We start from the raw sequence: 21,433 nt of genomic DNA on the forward strand, positions 1-21,433 counted from the left end.
GCCTTCAGCTGGTTGTCAGGGGGAGGGGTCATCAGCCTTCAACTGGTTGTCAGGGGGGAGGGGTCATCAGCCTTCAGCTGGTTGTCAGGGGGGAGGGGTCATCAGCCTTCAGCTGGTTGTCAGGGGAGGGGTCATCAGTCTTCAGCTGGTTGTCAGGGGAGGGGTCATCAGCCTTCAGTTGGTTGTCAGGGGGAGGGTTTCCCCAGGTGGTGTCCGGTGGTGATGCCGTGGGGGCGGGTGCTCTGCTCCTCCCTGACCTCCGGCCGCAGCACGAAGCCCCGGGGAAGGTCAGGTCAAACATCTCGCTGGGGCAAAAGTCAGGGTCGCTCGACCAGCAGGGTCTTCAGCCTGGCCCTCCAGCCATCCAGCATGGCTGTCCGATTCGCGGGGGCTGTGTCCCGGACACCAGAACACCTGGGGGGCTAGCACCTGGAACCCACAGAAGTGAAGCACGCCGTTCTGGAAGGATGGAGGGACGTGGAGGAGAGAGGAGAGGAGTCTGGGTCAAATACATGTAGCAAATACTTGAAACTGCGCTTGGTTTAGTTTGCACAATATGCTACAATGGAACCAATGAAATAGACCCCCCAAAAAATGCAAATCCAAAACTAAATGAAACACATTGGAAATACTTGGTACTTGGAGGTAACCTTGAAGCATAAAAAACATGTTTGTGTGTCACATCTTAACTCTTCCCCCCTGGCTGTCTTCCTGCGTTACCTGTAGGGGCCACAGTGTGACGTTAATGTCTCCGTTGAGGCCGTCAGGCGGTACATAGTCTGCATTGACCCAGTGCTGAACGACAACATGGCTTTCTTGTCCTGTAAAATGATGAAGAGTATGAAGTGTAACTCCCAACAAACACAGAGGCCCTCTTCATTCCACCAAAACACCATTTACCCTTATCCTAGAAGCAATGTATCCTGAACTGAATAAGAGCAGTGGGTCATTTCATAAGGTAGATTGTCCAAACAAAAACTCATCTTTTGACCAATGGGTAAAATACTATATTAATTGTGTAGGTAATGCTCAAACAAAAACCAATGGTCCAAACCTCATGTCTCTGTCATAATCTGTTCAAAATGTTTTTTTTTTACCCTTGTAGGATGTTGTTTTTACCCATGTAGGATGATGTTTTACCCATGTAGGATGTTGTTTTTACCCATGTAGGATGATGTTTTACCCTTGTAGGATGTTGTTTTTACCCTTGTAGGATGTTATTTTACCCTTGTAGGATGATGTTTTACCCTTGTAGGATGCTGTTTTTACCTTTGTAGGATGTTGTTTTTACCCTTGTAGGATGTTGTTTTTACCCTTGTAGGATGTTGTTTTTACCCTTGTAGGATGTTGTTTTACCCTTGTAGGATGTTGTTTTACCCTTGTAGGATGTTGTTTTTACCCTTGTAGGATGTTGTTTTTACCCTTGTAGGATGTTGTTTTACCCTTGTAGGATGTTGTTTTACCCTTGTAGGATGTTAGAGATGTAGTTTTATTGGGTCAGTTTTAGACTAGAGGATGTTTTTAGAGAATAGCATTAGGTCATTTTTTAGACTAGAGGATGTTAGAGAATAGCATTAGGTCAGTTAGACTAGAGGATGTTAGAGAATAGCATTAGGGTTGTTTTAGACTAGAGGATGTTAGAGATGTTGTTTTAGCATTAGGTCAGCTAGACTAGAGGATGTTAGAGAATAGCATTAGGTCAGTTAGACTAGAGGATGTTAGAGAATAGCATTAGGGTCAGTTAGACTAGAGGATGTTAGAGAATAGCATTAGGTCAGTTTTTAGACTAGAGGATGTTGTTAGAGAATAGCATTAGGTGTTGTTAGACTAGAGGATGTTAGAGAATAGCATTAGGTCAGTTAGACTAGAGGATGTTAGAGAATAGCATTAGGTCAGTTAGACTAGAGGATGTTAGAGAATAGCATTAGGTCAGTTAGACTAGAGGATGTTAGAGAATAGCATTAGGTCAGCTAGACTAGACGATGTTAGAGAATAGCATTAGGTCAGCTAGACTAAACGATGTTAGAGAATAGCATTAGGTCAGTTAGACTAGAGGATGTTAGAGAATAGCATTAGGTCAGTTAGACTAGAGGATGTTAGAGAATAGCATTAGGTCAGCTAGACTAGACGATGTTAGAGAATAGCATTAGGTCAGCTAGACTAAACGATGTTAGAGAATAGCATTAGGTCAGTTAGACTAGAGGATGTTAGAGAATAGCATTAGGTCAGTTAGACTAGACGATGTTAGAGAATAGCATTAGGTCAGCTAGACTAGAGGATGTTAGAGAATAGCATTAGGTCAGCTAGACTAAACGATGTTAGAGAATAGCATTAGGTCAGTTAGACTAAACGATGTTAGAGAATAGCATTAGGTCAGTTAGACTAGAGGATGTTAGAGAATAGCATTAGGTCAGTTAGACTAGAGGATGTTAGAGAATAGCATTAGGTCAGTTAGACTAGAGGATGTTAGAGAATAGCATTAGGTCAGCTAGACTAGAGGATGTTAGAGAATAGCATTAGGTCAGTTAGACTAGACGATGTTAGAGAATAGCATTAGGTCAGCTAGACTAGAGGATGTTAGAGAATAGCATTAGGTCAGCTAGACTAGAGGATGTTAGAGAATAGCATTAGGTCAGTTAGACTAGAGGATGTTAGAGAATAGCATTAGGTCAGTTAGACTAGAGGATGTTAGAGAATAGCATTAGGTCAGCTAGACTAGAGGATGTTAGAGAATAGCATTAGGTCAGCTAGACTAGAGGATGTTAGAGAATAGCATTAGGTCAGCTAGACTAGACGATGTTAGAGAATAGCATTAGGTCAGCTAGACTAGAGGATGTTAGAGAATAGCATTAGGTCAGTTAGACTAGAGGATGTTAGAGAATAGCATTAGGTCAGTTAGACTAGAGGATGTTAGAGAATAGCATTAGGTCAGCTAGACTAGACGATGTTAGAGAATAGCATTAGGTCACCTAGACTAGAGGATGTTAGAGAATAGCATTAGGTCAGCTAGACTAGAGGATGTTAGAGAATAGCATTAGGTCAGCTAGACTAGAGGATGTTAGAGAATAGCATTAGGTCAGCTAGACTAGACGATGTTAGAGAATAGCATTAGGTCAGCTAGACTAGAGGATGTTAGAGAATAGCATCAGGTCAGCTAGACTAGAGGATGTTAGAGAATAGCATTAGGTCAGTTAGACTAGACGATGTTAGAGAATAGCATTAGGTCAGCTAGACTAGAGGATGTTAGAGAATAGCATTAGGTCACCTAGACTAGACGATGTTAGAGAATAGCATTAGGTCAGTTAGACTAGACGCTGTTAGAGAATAGCATTAGGTCAGCTAGACTAGAGGATGTTAGAGAATAGCATTAGGTCAGCTAGACTAGACGCTGTTAGAGAATAGCATTAGGTCAGCTAGACTAGAGGATGTTAGAGAATAGCATTAGGTCAGCTAGACTAGAGGATGTTAGAGAATAGCATTAGGTCAGCTAGACTAGAGGATGTTAGAGAATAGCATTAGGTCAGCTAGACTAGAGGATGTTAGAGAATAGCATTAGGTCAGCTTGACTAGACGCTGTTAGAGAATAGCATTAGGTCAGCTAGACTAGAAGATGTTAGAGAATAGCATTAGGTCAGTTAGACTAGACGATGTTAGAGAATAGCATTAGGTCAGATAGACTAGACGATGTTAGAGAATAGCATTGTGTCAGCTAGACTAGACGATGTTAGAGAATAGCATTAGGTCAGCTAGACTAGACGATGTTAGAGAATAGCATTAGGTCAGCTAGACTAGAGGATGTTAGAGAATAGCATCAGGTCAGCTAGACTAGAGGATGTTAGAGAATAGCATTAGGTCAGTTAGACTAGACGATGTTAGAGAATAGCATTAGGTCAGCTAGACTAGAGGATGTTAGAGAATAGCATTAGGTCACCTAGACTAGACGATGTTAGAGAATAGCATTAGGTCAGTGTGGAAGGACCACTAGAGGGCAGGCTGGGCTCATGGATAGTAGCCCAACAAAGCATGGGAGACAAGGTAACCAGAGTCAATTAAGCACAGCTGACGGTACTAATGGGATACTCTCCTTCCCCTATAAAAGAGAGAATGGAACCAGCAGAGAGGGGGGAAAACTATCTCTGGAAGATGGCCACCGAGAGAGAGAAGCTGTGCTGAAAGAACCACGAAGATGGTGACAAACCCGTGATTTATGTTTGTTGTAGTTTAAAGATTATCCTATTGTGTTCTTGTTTCATCTGGAGAAGAAGATGTGTTTTTCCTTGGAAGATTTTTTTTCATTGATTATGTTAGAATGTTTTTGGTTGACAAAATACCCTCAATAGAGAACCGTGTTCAATCAGAAAAACCTACTCCTGACTCGTTTATTCCACCTTCCCGCTTTAGAGTGACGCCTAATTACTTGGTACGCTCACATTGGTGGAGGATGCAGGCACTAGGTGGACGAGTGACACAAGGATAAGTGAGTAAATTAATATTCTTCCAGAAGACCCGGAGGAACCATTCAAGAACGATGGATAACGCCCTACTACAACAATTGATCACGGCACAGCAGACAACCATAGAACTCCTGCAACAACAGCTGAGTCGACGAGAAGAACCTACAGTTAGGCCAAGAGCGGCTGCTCACGCCATCTTACCTCGTCTCTCCAAGGAGGATGATATTGAGGCCTTTCTCATGACCTTCGAAAGGACGGCCACCTTGGAAGAGTGGCCGCCCACAGAATGGGCTAGCGCATTAGCTCCTCTTTTGACCGGGGTGGCTCAGGAAGCCTATTTTGACCTGGATTCCCACGAAGCGGCGGACTATGGGCGACTAAAAACCGAGATCCTGTCCCGGTACCAACTGACGAAACAGTGGCTAGAACCTGGAAAGGGAGTAGGACATGTGATAGAGACTCTCGTAGTGGACAAGATATTGAGAGAATTACCCAGTGACTTAAAAAGGGTTGTGGGGCAAGCCAACCCGTTGTCAGCCGACGACATAGCCCAGGCGGTGGAAACATATCGGTCTACAGGGGAGTTGTTAAAAAGTGACAAGGAGGAACGGAAGGAGTCTTCCAATCCCGTACCACGACACTCACCCCGCGCGCCCGCCACCGAACGCCCAAGCCCCGGAGGTGGGAGAAGTCAGCCACCACACAGCCGGGTCGGTGTTATAAGTGTCAGTCTCCCAACCATTATGCCCCACAATGTCCTAGCAAGGATGAGCCCATGGTCACGGAGTCGTCACTGCCTACCCCACACATCCCGTTTGAGGGGCAGGATCAACACTGTTGGTTAGCAGAGATAGCCCCAGCCTCAGAGATTCCGGTGCGAGTTGAAGGACAAGATGTGGTAGCTATTCTCGACTCGGGAAGTATGGTTACGTTAGTAGAGGAGCGGATGGTGACCTCCGCCACACTGCTACCAGACAAAGTAGCCGTATCCTGTATCCATGGAGACACCCACTATTACCCCACTGTGAATCTGCCTATTCTCACTCCAAAAGGAAGGTGTACAGTCAGGGCAGGGAAAGTGCCCCAGCTGAAGGTGCCATTATTGATCGGGAGAGACTGTCCCCTATATAAGGAGCTTCGGCAGATGACGTTATGCACGGGAAGAAGGGGGACAGGAAAGAAGAGAATCTCCAAGCCCGAGGTAGTAGTACTACAAGGAGACGTAGCCGCGTCCTCGTCCTCTACAGCAGAGGAAGAAATAGCGACCCAACGTTTACGACAGATATTCCAGGAAACCACTGACGAAGACACCTGTGAAGGGCTATACACAACGCAGGAAGGAAGGAGCAACCAGGCACTAAGGGATATATTTGAAGCTCCATCCGAGGAGGGAACCTGGAAGGATTCTCCTCGGTCTCCCCTGATGGGGATGTGGAACAACCTCCACATCCCTCTACTGAGGTTGACCTGCCCCAGGAATTAAAGGGACAGTTCGGCACCTCGCAGCATAGAGACCCAGACCTAAGGGAGGCCATGAGGAAGGTGAAGGTGATCGACGGAAGGAACGTCGACGGATCAGGTGAGCCCCTCTTCCTTACTATGCAATCAGGCGGGGTCTCTTATACTGGGTCGTACTGACGAAGGGGGAAAACCAGGAATTACTAATGGTGCCTAGACCATACAGGGATACAGTTCTACAGTTAGCCCATTCCCACGTCCTAGGAGGACACCTGGCACGAGACAAGACGATTGACAGAATCATGCAGAGATTCTATTGGCCCCGTGTCACCCGAGATGTGGCCAGGTATTGTAAGACGTGTGATCAATGTCAACGTACAGCCCCACGGCCCACCTACGTAACCCTTTGATTCCTCTCCCATCATAGAGACTCCCTTTGAACGCATAGCTATGGACCTCGTAGGACCCCTCCCAAAATCCGCCAGAGGACACGAGTACATCCTAGTGGTTATAGATTATGCTACCAAGTTCCCGGAGGCCATACCCCTACGTAACATGTCGTCAAAGGGAATTGCCAAGGAGTTATTCCTGATGTTCTCTCGTGTGGGCCTTCCCAAGACTATCTTAACCGATCAAGGAACCCCGTTCATGTCCCGGTTGATGAAGGACTTGTGTCGGTTATATCAGGTTCAACAGATACGTACAAGCATATTCCACCTCAAACAGATGGGTTGTGTGAACGCTTGAACAAAACAATTAAAAGCATGTTGAGAAGAGTGGTGTCCCGAGACGGGAAAACTGGGACATGCTTCTCCCACACTTAATGTTTGCCCTGCGAGAAGTACCCCAGGCATCCACTGGATTCTCTCCGTTTGAATTGCTCTATGGCAGACCCTGTCGAGGAATCCCTCGACTTAGCCAAGGAGACCTGGGAGACCCAACCATGCCCCTTTCGATCTACAATAGAACACGTTACCTGATGAGAGACCGCCTGTCAGCAGTGTGGCCCATAGTCAAGGAGCATATGGAGAAGGCCCAAAGGACCCAAGGTCGGGCCTATGATAAATCTGCGACCCCCGTGAGTTCGCCGTGGGAGAGAAAGTGATGGTGCTTGTGCCCACGGCCGAACATCGCTTGCTGGCGCAGTGGAGGGGCCCTACGAGGTAATGAAAAGGGTCTCACGGTCAATTACCTCATCAAGCAACCTGACAGGAGGAAGAAGGTCCAACTCTATCACATAAACCTGCTGAAGACGTACCATGGACGAGAGGAGGAGGTGGCTTTGATGGCCCTGGAGGGCAAAGAAAAAAGAGGCTCTACCACAGGTGCGCCGTGGCCAAACTCTCCTACCGGAGCAGTCAAGACAGCTAGACAAGCTGATTATGAACTTTGGTGAATATTCTCTCCATTCCCAGGACAAACAGATGTCCTGTTCCACCATATCCACACTGAACCCGGCAAGAAAGTGCATATCCGCCCTACAGGATTCCTGAGGCTCGCCGAGTCATCGCTAAGAAAGAGGTGAGGGAGATGTTGAGGATGGCGTGATCGAGCCCTCGACGAGCGAGTGGTCCAGTCCCATAGTCCTGGTCCCCAAAGCCGATGGTAGTATGAGACTCTGCAATGACTTTAGGGGCGTGAATGCCATCTCTACATTCGATGCGTACCCATGCCCCCGCGTGGATGAACTCTTGGAGCGCTTAGGAAAGGCCAAGTTCATCACTACCCTGGATTTGAAGGGATATTGGCAAGTGCCGGTGGCTCCGGAGGACGCCCAAAGACTGCCTTCGCCACCCCAGAGGGGCTTTTCCAGTATGTGAGGATGCCCTTCGGACTGCACGGAGCTGCTGCAACCTTCCAACGCCTCATGGATGCCATTCTACGGCCCCATCAAGAGTATGCAGCGGCGTACATAGACGATGTGGTCATCCACAGCGAGGACTGGGATAGTCACCTCCTGCGATTACGGGCGGTGCTCGTGAGTTTGGAAGCCACAGGGTTGACAGCCAATCCAAATAAATGCTGCCTGGGCCTGTCCGGGAAGCGGAATACCTGGGGTATACCGTGGGGAATGGGAAAATACGCCCGCAGGCAGAGAAGACCAGGCAATCGTGACTGGCCCTCGACCCCGGACCAAGCGAGACGTTCGGGCCTTCTTAGGGATAACAGGATATTATCGCCGTTTTATCCCGGGATATGCAACCATTGCCAACCCCTCACAAACCTCCTCAGGAAAAACCTGCCAAACCAGGTAGAGTGGAAAGACGAGACGGAAGAGGCCTTTCAATTGTTAAAAGATGGCCTGTGTTCCGATCCCGTTCTACAGGCTCCGGACTTCTCACAAGAGTTCATTGTGCAGGTCGACGCCTCGGATACAGGGCTCGGGGCCGTACTAGCTCAGGGTGAAGGTGAAGCAGAGAAGCCGATTCTCTTCATTAGTAGGAAACTCAGCGATCGGGAACAGAGGTATGCGACCGTAGAAAGAGGCCTTAGCCATCAAGTGGGCCTCGATTATCTCCGGTACTACCTACTGGGTCGGAGGTTTGCATTAGTTACTGACCATGCGCCCCTCACGTGGATGGCTGGTAAGAGAAACAATAACAACAGAATAGCCAGATGGTTTTTGTCTTTACAACCGTTCTCTTTCCATGTCATCCACAGGGTCGGATCGAGGAACGGGAATGCAGACGCGCTGTCCCGACGCGACCAAGACGGTGCGTCTGGCGCCCGATCCTCCGGTTCGGTCCTGGGGGGGAAGGTATGTGGAAGGACCACTAGAGGGCAGGCTGGGCTCATGGATAGTAGCCCAACAAAGCATGGGAGACAAGGTAACCAGAGTCAATTAAGCACAGCTGACGGTACTAATGGGATACTCTCCTTCCCTATAAAAAGAGAATGGAACCAGCAGAGAGGGGAAAACTATCTCTGGAAGATGGCCACCGAGAGAGAGAAGCTGTGCTGAAAGAACCACGAAGATGGTGACAAACCCGTGATTTATGTTTGTTGTAGTTTAAAGATTATCCTATTGTGTTCTTGTTTCATCTGGAGAAGAAGATGTGTTTTTCCTTGGAAGATTTTTCATTGATTATGTTAGAATGTTTTTGGTTGACAAAATACCCTCAATAGAGAACCGTGTTCAATCAGAAAAACCTACTCCTGACTCGTTTATTCCACCTTCCCGCTTTAGAGTGACGCCTAATTACTTGGTACGCTCACATCAGTTAGACTAGACGCTGTTAGAGAATAGCATTAGGTCAGCTAGACTAGAGGATGTTAGAGAATAGCATTAGGTCAGCTAGACTAGACGCTGTTAGAGAATAGCATTAGGTCAGCTAGACTAGAGGATGTTAGAGAATAGCATTAGGTCAGCTAGACTAGAGGATGTTAGAGAATAGCATTAGGTCAGCTAGACTAGAGGATGTTAGAGAATAGCATTAGGTCAGCTAGACTAGAGGATGTTAGAGAATAGCATTAGGTCAGCTTGACTAGACGCTGTTAGAGAATAGCATTAGGTCAGTTAGACTAGAGGATGTTAGAGAATAGCATTAGGTCAGCTAGACTAGAGGATGTTAGAGAATAGCATTAGGTCAGCTAGACTAGAGGATGTTAGAGAATAGCATTAGGTCAGCTAGACTAGAGGATGTTAGAGAATAGCATTAGGTCAGCTAGACTAGAGGATGTTAGAGAATAGCATTAGGTCAGCTTGACTAGACGCTGTTAGAGAATAGCATTAGGTCAGCTAGACTAGAAGATGTTAGAGAATAGCATTAGGTCAGTTAGACTAGACGATGTTAGAGAATAGCATTAGGTCAGATAGACTAGACGATGTTAGAGAATAGCATTGTGTCAGCTAGACTAGACGATGTTAGAGAATAGCATTAGGTCAGCTAGACGATGTTAGAGAATAGCATTAGGTCAGCTAGACTAGACGATGTTAGAGAATAGCATTAGGTCAGCTAGACTAGACCATGTTAGAGAATAGCATTAGGTCAGCTAGACTAGACGATGTTCAGAGAATAGCATTAGGTCAGCTAGACTAGACGATGTTAGAGAATAGCATTAGGTCAGCTAGACTAGACGATGTTAGAGAATAGCATTAGGTCAGTTAGACTAGAGGATGTTAGAGAATAGCATTAGGTCAGCTAGACTAGACGATGTTAGAGAATAGCATTAGGTCAGCTAGACTAGACGATGTTAGAGAATAGCATTAGGTCAGCTAGACTAGACGATGTTAGAGAATAGCATTAGGTCAGCTAGACTAAACGATGTTAGAGAATAGCATTAGGTCAGCTAGACTAGACGATGTTAGAGAATAGCATTAGGTCAGCTAGACTAGACCATGTTAGAGAATAGCATTAGGTCAGCTAGACTAGAGGATGTTAGAGAATAGCATTAGGTCAGCTAGACTAGACGATGTTAGAGAATAGCATTAGGTCAGCTAGACTAGACCATGTTAGAGAATAGCATTAGGTCAGCTAGACTAGACGATGTTAGAGAATAGCATTAGGCGCACATTCAATCTGTGTAATCTAGAACATCCTACTGTCACGCAGTAACGCAAACTAGCGGTATATTAACTAGAACTAAACGGAATCAGGAAATGAGTGCCCACTGCTATTTAATTGCAGATCCCGACTTCATTCCGCTTTGATTAACCATTCAGAACATGAAGAATCATATTTGTCTTGGTAAAATGTATTTTATAGCATATGGAAGTTACATTTAATCACCAACGCGCGTGTTTACCCACTTTACGCAGAGTGGTGGACCCCCTACATTATGGCTATTTTAAAACTGTGTAGGGTAGTAGGGGGTAACTAGCTGTAATTCACATAAAGACCACAAGATGTCACTAAATTATTTTCGCAACACTTTCTCAGGCTGTCACTGTTCTTGCTGAACAAAATAAATGTCCTCAATGTCATCACACTTTTGAGACAATTCAACAAAACGATTGTGGTAAATTGATCAAATTTTTTGAAATTTGAAAAATGATATATTCCAAGTAAGTTAGATCTCTGTTTTAGATATATTCCAAGTAAGTTAGATTATATATATATTTATATATATATATATATATATATATGAGAACACCTTAAATAATCCATTTGTTTAGAGAGAAAAATGTAGATAATTTTTTTGTAAAGTAGTAAAGTAATAAGATGTTGATTGAGCGTGTTGGGGGCTAGTTACCCCTTTATGGTTATGAATGTGGTTCTACCTGTCATTTAGACAATGACTAGCCCAGTTAGCGCTAGTTTATGTTAACTTGCTAGCTAGCAAATTCACTAGCAGTTAATGCTAGCAAGCTAGTTAGCATAAACTACTAGGAGTTCTAGCTAGCAAACTTACTACAAGATTGTCTGAGGTAAAATACATAAACAAAGATAATGTAACTTAATTTTAGTTGTAAATGTTTCCACTAGTGACTGATAGCTTTACAGTTAATGCACCTTTATAGCTATTTTACACAGCATTTTATGTCATATGTCTACGTTTTTAACAGAGAGCTTTTCAATTGGCATCTCTACCCTTGTTTTCAGTCACAAGTGGGGACATGATTAGGTGGGAGCATTGCATTTACATCAAAACCTCCTGATTCGGGCCCATACATGGCATGAACTCTTCCTGCTCATTGTCAATGGGTATGACACGAACACAGGCTACTGGAACTAAAGACATGAACAGAAGGGTCAAAAGGTCAAACCTTGAATATTCCATTGTTGTACATCTTCTGCAGCGAGAAGGCAAAGCCTTGAGTCAGGATTCTGTCTATCCAGCCCTTCATGATGGCTGGAACGCTGAACCAGTACATAGGGAACTGATGGGGAGAGAGAGAGATAGTTGACACTCCATCTACAACAATACAATGATTGTTAAACTATGATGGGAGTGTAGGCTTAAATACTTTGGGGAGAAAGGTGGAGAATTTAAACGCAGCAGGGCACAGTCGAAGATGAGACAGAGAGAGAGGTTGGGGGAGGGGAGGGAGACAGAAAAGAGAGAGAGGGGAAAGAGAGGGAAAGGGGGAAAGAGAGAGAGAAAGAGGGAAAGAGAGAGAGGGGGAGGAAGAGAGGGAGGGGGAGAGAGGGGGAGGAAGAGAGAAGAGAGAGGGAGAGAGAGGGAGGGGGAGAGAGAGGGAGGGGGAGAGAGGGAGGGGGGAGAGGGAGGGGGAGGGAGGGAGGGGGAGAGAGAGGGAGGGGGAGAGAGAGGGAGGGGGGGAGAGAGAGGGAGGGGGGGGAGAGAGGGAGGGGGAGAGAGGGAGGGGGGGAGTGAGGGGGGGGGGGAGAGAGGGAGGGGGAGAGAGGGATTGGGAAGAGTGTGTGACATCTGACCTGGAAGATGACTAGCTCCGCCGCCTCCACTTTCCGATGCTCAGCTATGATGTCATCACTGAGTCGACCCTCCTTCCAGGCATGCATGGTCTCCTCTCCGTAGTTGAAGTGCTCCGGGTTCTTCACCTCACCTGGCAAAGAGACAGAACAGCAGCAACGTCAAGCGCGTGTGTAGTTTGTTTGGCACGTGTGTTGGCGTGTGTGAGCATGTGTGTGCGTGTGTGTGTGAGCCTGTGTGTGTGTGTGTGTGTGTGTACCTGTGATATCCTCCATTGTGGCGGAGGCTCTGAAGTTCATGGCGTAAAGGTCAGACACAACAACCTTGTAGCCCTGCTGTCCGAGGGCTTCCACGGCAACATCCTTCGCTGCCGAGTTAAAGGACCCCCCACTCTGATGGGCGTACACAATCAGCACTGTCTTCTGAGCTGGCACACACACACACACACACACACACACACACACACACACACACACACACACACACACACACACACACACACACACACACACACACACACACACACACACACACACACACACACACACACACACACACACACACACGTATGATAAGGTGGTGGATGGATCAGTCATAATTGTTTCCCTAAAACAAAACTGCACATCAAGTTACCTTTCATTATGAATGTGTTATCATCTGGTTTTTACTACATCTTTGGAAAAAAGGGTTCTGTGGCTGTCGCCGTAGGAGAGCCCTTTTTGGTTACAGGTAGAACCCTTTTGGTTCCACCCTGAACCCAAAAAAGGGTTCCACCCTGAACCAAAAAGAGTTCTACCCGAACCAAAAGAGTTCTACCCGGAACCAAAAGGGTTCCACCCTGAACCAAAAATGTTTTTTTTTTTCTTCAAAAGTTCTGAAAACCCCTTTTGGTTCTAGATAGAACTTTTCTAAGAACATAAGTATTATTACTGTGACCCATGGAACCTACTGTTGACCAGGGTTCAAGGGAGTACTCTGACCAGGGTTCATAGGGTAGTGAACTGTTGACCAAAGGGAGTTCTGACCAGGGTTCATAGGGAACCACTGTTGAAAAGAGTTCTGACCAGGGTTCATAGGGTAGGAACTGTTGACCAAAAGAAGGGTTCTGACCAGGGTCCGGAACCTGTTGACCAAAAGAGTTCTACCCATAGGGAACCTGTTGAAAAAGTACTAGTTCTGACCCATAGGGTAGTGAACCAGGGTCCAAAAGTGCACTAGTTGACCACCATAGGGTAGTGCACTAACCCAAAATGTTTTTTTTTCTTCAAAAGGGTTGACCAGGGTCCACCAGTGTATGCACTCTGTGACCAGGGAACAGCTGAAAACCCCTTTTGGTTCTAGATAGAACCTTCTTTTCTAAGAACATATTACTGTATTATTACTGTGATTGTGTTCCACATGGCACCCCATTCCCTTTATCGTGCACTACTGTTGACCAGGGTCCATAGGGTAGTGCACTACTGTTGACCAGGGTCCATAGGGTAGTGCACTACTGTTGACCAGGGTCCATAGGGTAGTGCACTACTGTTGACCAGGGTCCATAGGGTAGTGCACTACTGTTGACCAGGGTTCATAGGGTAGTGCACTACTGTTGACCAGGGTCCATAGGGTAGTGCACTACTGTTGACCAGGGTCCATAGGGTAGTGCACTACTGTTGACCAGGGTCCATAGGGTAGTGCACTACTGTTGACCCATAGGGGTCCATGACCAGGGTAGTGCACTACTGTTGACCAGGGTCCTACTGTTGACCAGGGGGTAGTGCACTACTGTTGACCTGGGTCCATAGGGTAGTGTAGTACTACTGTTGACCAGGGTCCATAGGGTAGTGCACTACTGTTGACCAGGGCCCATAGGGTAGTGCACTACTGTTGACCAGGGTTGCACTATGACCAGGGTCCATAGTGCACTACTGTTGACCAGGGTCCATAGGGTAGTGCACTACTGTTGACCAGGGCCCATAGGGTAGCACTACTGACCACTGTTGACCAGGGTTCATAGGGTAGTGCACTACTGTTGACCAGGGTCCATGACCAGGGTAGTGCACTACTGTTGACCAGGGTCCATAGGGTAGTGACCACTACTGTTGACCAGGGCCCATGACCAGGGTAGTGCACTACTGTTGACCAGGGTCCATAGGGTAGTGTGCACTACTGTTGACCAGGGTCCATAGGGTAGTGCACTACTGTTGACCAGGGACTATAGGGTAGTGCACTACTGTTGACCAGGACCCACAGGGTAGTGCACTACTGTTGACCAGGGTCCAATAGTGTAGTGCACTACTGTTGACCAGGGTCCAATAGTGTAGTGCACTACTGTTGACCAGGGTTCATAGGGTAGTGCACTACTGTTGACCAGGGTCCATAGGGTAGTGCACTACTGTTGACCAGGGTTCATAGGGTAGTGCACTACTGTTGACCAGGGTCCATAGGGTAGTGCACTACTGTTGACCAGGGTTCATAGGGTAGTGTACTACTGTTGACCAGGGTCCATAGTGTAGTGCACTACTGTTGACCAGGGTCCATAGTGTAGTGCACTACTGTTGACCAGGGTCCAATAGTGTAGTGCACTACTGTTGACCAGGGTCAGTAGTGCACTACACTATTGGACCCTGGTCAACAGTAGTGCACTACTGTTGACCAGGGTCCAATAGTGCAGTGCACTACTGTTGACCAGGGTCCATAGTGTAGTGCACTTTATAGGACAGTGTTTCCCAGCCCCAGTCCTCCCAACAGGACACATTGATTTTGTACCTTTGCCCAATGACAAAGAATTGATCAGTCTATAGTTTTAATGGAAGGTTTATTAGAACAGTAAGAGACAGAATAACAACAAAAACATCCAGAAAAACACATGTCAAAAATTGTATAAATTGATTTGCATTTTAATGAGGGAAATAAGTATTTGACCCCCTCTGCAAAACATGACTCGGTACTTGGTGGCAAAACCCTTGTTGGCAATCAGAGAGGTCAGGCATTTCTTGTAGTTGGCCATCAGGTTTGCACACATCTCAGGAGGGATTTTGTCCCACTCCTCTTTGCAAATCTTCTCCAAGTCATTAAGGTTTCAAGGCTGAAGTTTGGCAACTCGAACCTTCAGCTCCCTCCACAGATTTTCTATGGGATTAAGGTCTGGAGACAGGCTAGGCCACTCCAGGACCTTAATGTGCTTCTTCTTGAGCCACTCCTTTGTTGCCTTGGCCATGTGTTTTGGGTCATTGTCATGCTGGAATACCCATCCACGACCCATTCTCAATGCCCTGGCCGAGGGAAGGAGGTTCTCACCCAAGATTTGACGGTACATGGCCCCGTCCATCGTCCCTTTGATGCGGTGAAGTTGTCCTGTCCCCTTAATTAACAGAAAAACACCCTCAAAGCATAATGTTTCCATCTCCATGGCGGAGATCTTTGTGGGCTATACTCGGCCTTGTCTCAGGATGGTGAGTTGGTGGTTGAAGATATCCCTCTAGTGGTGTGGGGGGGCTGTGCTTTGGCAAAGTGGGTGGGGTAATATCCTGCCTGTTTGGCCCTGTCTGGGGGTATCATCAGATGGGGCCACAATGTCTCCTGACCCCTCCTGTCTCAGCCTCCAGTATTTATGCTGCAGTAGTTTATGTGTCGGGGGCTAGGGTCAGTTATATATCTGGAGTACTTCTCCTGTCTTATCCGGTGTCCTGTGTGAATTTAAGTATGTTCTCTCTAATTCTCTCTGTCTTTCTCTCTCTCAGAGGACCTAAGCACTAGGACCATGCCCCAGGACTACCTGGCATGATGACTCCTTGCTGTCCCCAGTCCACCTGGCCGTGCTGCTGCTCCAGTTAACTGTTCTGCCTGCGGCTATGGAACCCTGACCTGTTCACCGGACATGCTACCTGTCCCAGACCTGCTGTTTTCAACTCTCTAGAGACAGCAGGAGTGGTAGAGATACTCTGGATGATCGGCTATGAAAAGCCAACTGACATTTACTCCTGAGGTTGCTGCACCCTCGACAACTACTGTGATTATTATTATTTGACCATGCTGGTCATTTATGAACATTTGAATATCTTGGCCATGTTCTGTTATAATCTCCACCCGGCACAGCCAGAAGAGGACTGGCCACCCCACATAGCCTGGTTCCTCTCTAGGTTTCTTCCTAGGTTTTGGCCTTTCTAGGGAGTTCTAGGGTGAGATCTTGCATGGAGCCCCAGGCTGAGGGAGATTGACAGTTCTTTTGTGTTTAATAATCGCACCAACTGTTGTCACCTTCTCACCAAGCTGCTTGGCGATGGTCCTGTAGTCCATTCCAGCCTTGTGTAGGTCTACAGTCTTGTCCCTGACATCCTTGGAGAGCTCTTTGGTCTTGGCCATGGTGGAGAGTTTGGAATCTGATTGATTGATTGCTTCTGTGGACAGGTGTCTTTTTTACCTTTTACCTGTATAAAGGTAAAAGACACCTGGGACCCAGAAATCATTCTGATTGACAGATGGTCAAATACATATTTCCCTCATTAAAATGCAAATCAATTTATTCAACATTTTAAACATGCATTTTTCTTGATATTTTTGTTGTTATTCTGTCTCTCGCTGTTCAAATAAACCTACCATTAAAATTACAGACTGATCATTTCTTTGTCATTGGGCAAACGCGCAAAATCAGCAGGGGATCAAATACTTTTTCCCCTCACTGTAGATAGCCAGGGGCTCACGTCAAGACTATCTGTAAATAAAAAACTAAGAAAATAGGAGGATGTTTGAAATGATTTATACTTTTTACTTTTGATAATTAAGTATTATTATAATTTTTTTTTAGCAATTACATATACTTTTGAAACTTAAGTATATTTAAAACAAAATACTTTTAAACTTTTTCAAGTAGTAATTTAGTGGTGACATTTCAATTTTACTTGACTCATTTTCTATTAAGGTATATTTGACTGTTTCCACAACTGACAATACATTCATTGTGTTTGTTAAACTACAACTGAACTATTGTATAAAGCTGTCCAAATTCAATAATGCTGAACACAATAATCTGCTTTAATGAATAAAAAAAACGGAGTGGTTTTGTCATTATAGCGTTTGCATAAATCTTACGCAGTATAGCAACACAAAGTACTAAGGCATCAGCACAAAATCACACCACTTGTTGGCTATTTACTCAAACACTGGACAAATGCATGACAACTTTAAATTCAGCTGAACAAGCCAACAGGATAATGGAATATAAACCAAAGTACCTGAAAGCAGAGATATTGTAAATGCACTATCTCACCGTTGAGACTTACCCATGACGCGAGTTTATGATCGGTCCTTCCCCAAATCTGGACGTTCCCTCTTCTGCAACTGGAGGGGAAAACCTGCGTCCTTGTCCGGTGCCGCAGCTCTTATCACTATGGAACCGCCCGCTGATATTCGCGTGAGAAACATTGTGTGATTGAAACTGAGATTGAGCGGTTACATAACACCCGAGGCTCGAGTCTCACGTACACAAAGAAGAAAACAACAAAGAAAAAAACGTCCTGTAGCCTCGAGCCAGCCATGGGGCCGACCAAAGTCTATCCAGGCGTGTTTTAACGTCGGGAAATGTTACAGACAGTTTACCGGTTGAGAGAATGATTGGTTTAATACCTTTGGCTTTAGGAAAAGTGTTTTGTGGTATTTTTTGTCTGTATTAGGCCATTCATATGGGTACCATGAGTTTATCCGATTTTAGTGCTCTTCATTAGCGATGCGTAAAGAAACATTGGCAAGTCATAAATCACCACCTACTCTTCGACATGTAAAAGTTGTTCCAACACGGGACTCCCTAAAACACGGTACTTCACCGGAAGTGAATTTCGTAGCATGTTGGGAAAGAATTTCGCAAACCTTAACTATTTTCCTAACCGTAACCTAATTTTCCGAACATGATACGTTTCTTCTCCAAACCTGCTGTGTAAATTCTTCTAACCTGCTACGATAAAAAAAAATCTACTTTCGGTTGTAGCTGTATCAAAGTGGCGTGTTTTCAGACCGTCCCGTTCCAACACACAGTACACCTATTGTGCTGCGTGCCGCCTCAGTATTTGCGTTAGGTGCGGTCCCGTGCGGAATGCGCCATGACAGGACGAGTCTCAAAAACAAGAGTTCACTGGTCTGACCAGTCTTCGGGCTGTTTTGAATGTCACTTGCACACTTTTGTCACCCCTCACTGGAACGACAGACAGACAGACAGACAGACAGACAGACAGACAGACAGACAGGACGTTGGGACAGCTAATATACTGCAATTCTAATTCAACCATAGATAAAGATGAACTTGCTGTCTTTATCTAGCCGCACAATAATGACATAGCCCACATTCTACCAGTAGGACACACACAGGTGTCCCACGAACACCAGAAACTTTGACCTATAGGGGTCAATGTATTATTTTATGTAAACAGCTAATTGCAGGCCAACTTTCTGCACTGTAATCCATTCTACAATGTGTCATAATGGGCTTAGATTCCTGGTCTATAGTAATACCACTATATAGGGAATAGGGCTCTGGTCTATAGTAGTACCACTATATAGGGAATAGGGCTCTGGTCTATAGTAGTACCACTATATAGGGAATAGGGCTCTGGTCTATAGTAGAATAGGGCTCACTATAGTAGGGAATAGGGCTCTGGTCTATAGTAGTACCACTATATAGGGAATAGGGCTCTGGTCTATAGTAGTACCACTATATAGGGTTCTGGTCTATAGTTGTACCACTATATAGGGAATAGGGCTCTGGTCTATAGTAGTACCACTATATTAGGGAATAGGGCTCTGGTCTATAGTAGTACCACTATATAGGGAATAGGGCTCTGGTCTATAGTAGTACCACTATATAGGGAATAGGGCTCTGGTCTATAGTAGTACCACTATATAGGGAATAGGGCTCTGGTCTATAGTAGTACCACTATATAGGGAATAGGGCTCTGGTCTATAGTAGTACCACTATATAGGGAATAGGGCTCTGGTCTATAGTAGTACCACTATATAGGAATAGGGCTCTGGTCTATAGTAGTACTATATATAGGGAATAGGGCTCTGGACTATAGTAGTACCACTATATAGGGAATAGGGCTCTGGTCTATCTGGTAGTACCACTATATAGGGAATAGGGCTCTGGTCTATTGTAGTACCACTATATAGGGAATAGGGCTCTGGTCTATAGTAGTACCACTATATAGGGAATAGGGCTCTGGTCTATATAGGGAATAGGGCTCTGTAGTGTACCACTATATAGGGAATAGGGCTCTGGTCTATAGTAGTACCACTATATAGGGAATAGGGCTCTGGTCTATAGTAGTACCACTATAGGGAATAGGGCTCTGGTCTATAGTAGTACCACTATATAGGGAATAGGGCTCTGGTCTATAGGGAATAGGGCTCTGGTAGTACCACTATATAGGGAATAGGGCTCTGGTCTATAGTAGTACCACTATATAGGGTTCTGGTCTATAGTTGTACCACTATATAGGGAATAGGGCTCTGGTCTATAGTAGTACCACTATATAGGGAATAGGGCTCTGGTCTGTAGTCTATAGTAGTAGTACTATATAGGGAATAGGGCTCTGGTCTATAGTAGTACCACTATATAGGGAATAGGGCTCTGGTCTATTAGGGTAGTGCCACTATATAGGGAATAGGGCTCTGGTCTATAGTAGTACCACTATATAGGGAATAGGCCTCTGGTCTATAGTAGTGCACTATATAGCGTACCACTATAAGAGGGTGCCATTTGGCATTCCCTCCTGCTCTCAATCTTCATGACATAGGGACTCTGGACCTATATAGGGAATAGGGCATCTCATGACAGACAATTGGTTCTTTGTTATATAGGGAATTCCTGGATTTGGGGAATAGTTACCTCAGTTCAATAGAACACTAGATTTGGGGCAGAGTTACCTCTATAGTAGTACAATAGAAACACTAGATTTGGGGCAGTAGTTAGGGTTCCTCAGTACAATATAACAATAGACTTGGGCCCTTGTTAGGGCTCTGGTCAGAACAATAGATTTGGTGCCTAGTTACCCAAGTATAATAGAACAATAGATTTGGGGCCTAGTTAGTCAGTACAATAGAACAATAGATTGGGGGCCTAGTTAGTCCAGTACAATACATTTGGGGCCTAGATAGTCCTCTACAATAGAAGGCCTCTGGTCTAATAGATTTGGGGCCTAGTTAGTCCTCTACAATAGAACAATAGATTTGGTGCCTAGTTAGTCCAGTACAATAGAACAATAGATTTGGGGCCAGTAAAATAGAACACTAGATTTAGTTACCTCAGTACAATATAACAATAGAGTCCAGTACAATAGAACAATAGATTTGGGGCCTAGTTAGTCCAGTACAATAGAACAATAGATGTGGGGCCTAGTTAGTCCAGTACAATTTAGGACAATAGATGTGGGGCCTAGTTAGTCCCTACAATAGAACAATAGATTTGGGGCCTAGTTAATCCAGTACAATAGAACAATATATTTGAGTCCCAGTTACCCCAGTACAATAGAACAATAGATTTGGGGCCTAGTTACTCCAGTACAATAGAACAATAGATTTGGGGCCTAGTTAATCCAGTACAATAGAACAATATATTTGAGTCCCAGTTACCCCAGTACAATAGAACAATAGATTTGGGGCCTAGTTAAACCAGTACAATTTAACAATAGATTTGGGGCCTAGTTAATCCAGTACAACAGAACAATAGATTTGCTGCCTAGTTAGTCCAGTACAATAGAACAATAGATTTGGGGCCTAGGTAGTCCAGTACAATAGAACAATACATTTGGGGCCTAGTTAGTCCAGTACAATAGAACAATAGAGATTTCCAGTACAACAGAACAATACCTAGTTACTCCAGTAAAATAGAACAATAGATTTGGTGCCTAGTTACTCCAGTAAATAGAACAATAGATTTGGTGCCTAGTTACTCCAGTAAAATAGAACAATAGATTTGGTGCCTAGTTACTCCAGTAAAATAGAACAATAGATTTGGTGCCTAGTTAGTCCAGTAAAATAGAACAATAGATTTGGTGCCTATTTACTCCAGTAAAAAAGAACAATAGATTTGGTGCCTAGTTACTCCAGTAAAATAGAACAATATATTTGAGTCCTAGTTACTCCAGTAAAATAGAACAATAGATTTGGTGCCTATTTACTCCAGTAAAATAGAACAATAGATTTGGTGCCTAGTT

At 45.1% G+C, this 21,433-nt stretch overlaps 1 long non-coding RNA gene and 1 pseudogene across 50 annotated transcripts; one reads left to right on the forward strand and one right to left on the reverse strand.

Annotated features, from left to right (window-relative positions):
- Positions 1–185: 185 nt before the first annotated feature.
- On the reverse strand, positions 186–17,751 carry LOC127927360 (NAD(P)H dehydrogenase [quinone] 1-like; annotated as a pseudogene).
- LOC127927359 (uncharacterized) lies at positions 1,835–10,871 on the forward strand. 50 transcript variants are annotated; one of them, XR_008127190.1, is made up of 9 exons: positions 1,835–2,853; positions 2,928–2,964; positions 3,002–3,112; positions 3,409–3,556; positions 3,742–3,889; positions 9,425–9,609; positions 10,013–10,234; positions 10,309–10,345; positions 10,383–10,871. It is a non-coding gene; the product is annotated as an uncharacterized LOC127927359 (long non-coding RNA). The 50 variants fall into 50 exon arrangements; XR_008127181.1 differs by having other exon boundaries at positions 1,835–2,372; positions 2,558–2,631; positions 2,706–3,112; XR_008127184.1 differs by having other exon boundaries at positions 1,835–2,372; positions 2,558–2,631; positions 2,817–3,112.
- Positions 17,752–21,433: the final 3,682 nt, after the last annotated feature.

This window comes from Oncorhynchus keta, unplaced genomic scaffold (genome assembly GCF_023373465.1).
Source record: "Oncorhynchus keta strain PuntledgeMale-10-30-2019 unplaced genomic scaffold, Oket_V2 Un_scaffold_13375_pilon_pilon, whole genome shotgun sequence".
NCBI lineage: Eukaryota > Metazoa > Chordata > Actinopteri > Salmoniformes > Salmonidae > Oncorhynchus > Oncorhynchus keta.